Source organism: Myotis davidii, unplaced genomic scaffold, assembly GCF_000327345.1.
Source record: "Myotis davidii unplaced genomic scaffold, ASM32734v1 scaffold860, whole genome shotgun sequence".
NCBI lineage: Eukaryota > Metazoa > Chordata > Mammalia > Chiroptera > Vespertilionidae > Myotis > Myotis davidii.
In genome coordinates this window covers 442,479-446,393 of record NW_006292442.1, presented here as the reverse complement: position 1 = coordinate 446,393, position 3,915 = coordinate 442,479, and the positions used below count along the sequence as shown (strand labels likewise).

At 40.7% G+C, this 3,915-nt stretch overlaps 1 pseudogene; it reads left to right on the top strand.

Annotated features, from left to right (window-relative positions):
* The first annotated feature begins 2,643 nt into the window (after positions 1 to 2,643).
* Positions 2,644 to 3,773, top strand: LOC102754436 (annotated as a pseudogene).
* The last annotated feature ends 142 nt before the right edge of the window (positions 3,774 to 3,915 follow it).

The following is a 3,915-nucleotide window of genomic DNA, read 5'->3' as shown; positions in this document are numbered from 1 at the left end:
GAGAGAGAATCATTGATTGGCTGCTTCCTGTACTCCTCCTACTGGGGATAGAGCCTGCAACCCTGTCATATGCCCTCACCAGGAATCAAACCATGACCTCCTGGTTCATAGGTTGTTGTCCAACCACTGAATCACGCTGGCTGGGTGCCTATAGACACTCCGGAAAAACAATCTGGAGGTTGTGGTGAACAATAATTTAGAAATTATTAGTAAGTTCATAAAGACATAGGCTAAACTGTAGGCTTGATAGTGTGCTAGAGAAACCTAGAAAGAAGAAGCTGGAGGAGACATGCATCAGTCATAACAGATTTCAAACACTGACCTTAGAAACTATCACTTCAAAGGGATCTGAATTTGATTGGTTTACAATGTGTGGCATTTTGTGTAAAGACATTTTTGAAATCAATAGAGCAATCTTCTCACTATTAGTGGAGCCTAATAGCTGGATGTGGTTAGGGAAATAGACCGAGAGCCATGTCAATACCAGTGTCATCATTCCAGGGTGACTACATATACAAGGCTACACCCTGAAGTACAACATAGATGATTAACACTGAAGAATATAAATAAGTTCTATTAAAAGTCAGTCATGAAACAAACAATCTAATAATAACAAGTCCCGGGGGTGAAAGTACCCATATTTCAGAGAGCAAATTTGTCCTTCCCCTGATTTTTTTTTTCTATTAAGGGCTTCAACATTTTGAATAATGCCCACTTGCATTGATAAAGCTGATCTTTACTCAATGTACCAATTCAAATGCTAATCTATACTAGATACATAATCATTTACCCATTAAGAAACAATGTTCTGCAAGATGGCTGGGCATCTCTTAGTCAAGTTGCCATATAAATTAAACCATCACAATCTTACAACTTTGAATTCTGTTACAGTTTTGAGACAGAATTCCTTCTCCAAGAAACTTCAGCTTTTGCTCTAAAGGCCTTCAATTGGTTGGATGAGGCTCACCCACATTATGGATGTTAATCTCCTTTATTTAAGTTAACTTTTTAAATGTTAATAGCATCTACAAAATCATTCCAAGGTAATAGCTAGACTAGTGTTTGATCAAACAACTGACCAAAATGCTTTCCCAAGTTGACAAAATAGATAAACCATCTCAATCTACATTTGAGAAGAAAGAATCCAGCCATTGATGCTCAGTGGTTGAGCATCAACTCATGAACCAGGAGGTCACAGTTTGATTCCCAGTCAGGGCACATGCCTGGGTTTTGGGCTCTATCCCCAGTAGGGGGCATGCAGAAGGTGGATGGTAGATGATTCTCTCTCATCATTAATGTTTCTATTTCTCCCTCTCTTTTCCTCTATCTGAAATCAATAAAAAACATTAAAAAGGAAGAAAGATATCATCTATATCCTATCCTTTCAACTTATCATACTGGAAAAAGAAAATAAAACTAAAGCCAGCAGAAGGAATGAAATGAAAAAGAATAGTATACTTACCTGGCAGGGGAGATACCATGATCACGAAATGAAAATGAATAGTGCAGAAATTATTGAAATGGAGAAGAGAAAAATAATAAAGAAATCAATGAAACCAAAAGCTGGTTCTTGAAAAAAGTTCCAAGAAAAGTAGAGAGGATATTACTACCAATCTTACAGAAATAAAGATTATAAATAAATACTGTGAACAATGGTAAGTTGTATAATAGGCAAATAAAACGTGTTTTATCCAAACACTGAAAAATCTTAAAACCAGTATGCTAAATGAAAAAGCCAGTTATAAAGGCCACATATTATGACTCCATTTATATTAAAAAGGCAGACAAGATAAATCTATAGAGACAAAAATACACAGGAGGGCGATCTGAAAAGAGTTACAGCTAAAGAGAGCAAGGTTGTCTTTGAGGTGAAAAAAAATGTTCAAAACTTGACTTGTGATGTTTGCCCATATCAGGGAATATACTGAAAGTCATGTAAATATACACTATAAATGGGTGAGTGTATTGTATGTGAAATTTATCTCAATAAAGCTGTTAAAAACAAGAAAACAAATATAAGTACCTCTGTAACTGGATTATGGCCATCCTCACTGCAATTTGAACCTGTGTCTCATGCTTAATTCCTCCCCTTAATATTAAGAGAAGGATATTTTTGTTATTCTACAAAAAGCAGCTAAGCTGATCATAGAAGCCAATTTTGTCTTTTGGAAGGAGGTGGCAGGAGGAGAGGGGTGGGGGGCGGTCAATTCCACAACTGGGCTTACTTACTCAGTTCTAAGGCTAGAACTTTGCTTCAGGTTCAGAGAGTTATCAAAGCTATCCATAGATACAGTTTATCTTCCTCTGTTTCACCCTAAGACTATTAGTATCTGAGAGACTCCACCCCTTAAAATCCTTCTAAAGCTCTCTGAGGACAATTGTTACCATGACGACATTGTTACATAGCAGGTAATCATCAGTGAAATAGCCTCACCAGGCCCTGGGCTGCCATAAGGAGAAAAAAATTCATGGGTTGAAGATGGGGTGCTTTGGGGTATTGGGGACAACCTGCTAGCTTCAACTGAGTGATAACCTGATAACTTGGGTATCCTGTGGCCTTAGAACTTCCAGAGGAGCCTACTATTTCACCCCGTGGTCAAACGTGCTGGATTTTGGTGAAGTTCAGTAGAACATTCTTCAGGTATGTTTAACCCATAAATATTAGACATTTCAGCTGTAGTTTTTGACAATGGATCAGGATCCTGCAAAGCAGGCCTTTCTGGAGAGACAGTACCCCATCATGTCATCAGTTCTGTCGTGGGGCATCCTCAGTTTAACATGCCATTATCAGAACCCTATCAGAAAAGCTACACTGTGGGGGAAATGCCCAGTACAAGTATGAGGCCTTCCAGTTACACTATCCCATTGAGCATGGGCTGGTAACAGGGTGGGATGACATGGAGAAACTCTGGGAATACCTTTTCGAGTGGGAACCGGGAGTAAAATCCTCTCAACAGCCTGTACTCATGACCAAGACCTCCTTGAACCCAATGAAGACTGGAGAGAAGATGGCAGAAGTAATGTTTGAGACCTTCAAGGTGCCTGCCTTCTACCTGTCCAACCACGCGGCGGCAGCACTCTATGCCTCTGCCTCTGTCATGGGCCTTGAGGTGGACAGTGGGGAAGGAGTCACTTGCACGGTTCCCATCTTTGAAGATTACTCCCTGTCTCATGCTATCACCATGCTCGATGTGGCAGGGAAGGATTTCACAGAGCACCTTGCCCAGCTGCTTCTCACTAGTGGGGGTGTTTTCCCTTACATACTCAACAAGGACTTAGGGGATGACATCAAAGAGAAGCTGTGCTATGTGGCCTTGGATCCAGAGAAAGAACCACATAAGAGCCCAAAGGAAGTCCTGAAAAATACCTACTGCCAGATGGGAGTGTCATCTATGTAGGGGAACCGCGATACCAGGTGCCCGAGATTCTTTTCACACCTCAGCAGCTAGGCCCCCACAGCCTGGGTCTCTCAAAAATGGTGGTCAACAGCACTATGAAGTGTGACATGGACATCCAGAAGAATCTATGCAGAAATTATGCTGTCTGGGGGCAACACTCTCTTCCCTGGGCTTGAGGAAAGACTTATGAAAGAACTGGAAGAGCTGGCTTCATGAGGAACTCCCATCAAGATCACAGCTTCTCCTGATAGGTGTTTCTCTGCTTTGATTGGTGCCTCCATCATGACTTCTCTGAGCAGTTTCAAACCGACATGGATCATTTCTGCAGAGTTCCTGAAGTTTGGGACATTTGTCATTCAAAGAAGATGCTTTTAAAGAAGCCACAGCAGAAGGAACAGCTGAAGGGTCATATCATAGAAGCACTGAATGAAGGTGAAATCTTCCCATTGTGTTCAATAAAAGTGATAGGACATTTTGGATTTTAATTTTTGTTGGCACCAGAGTAATTACTGATCCA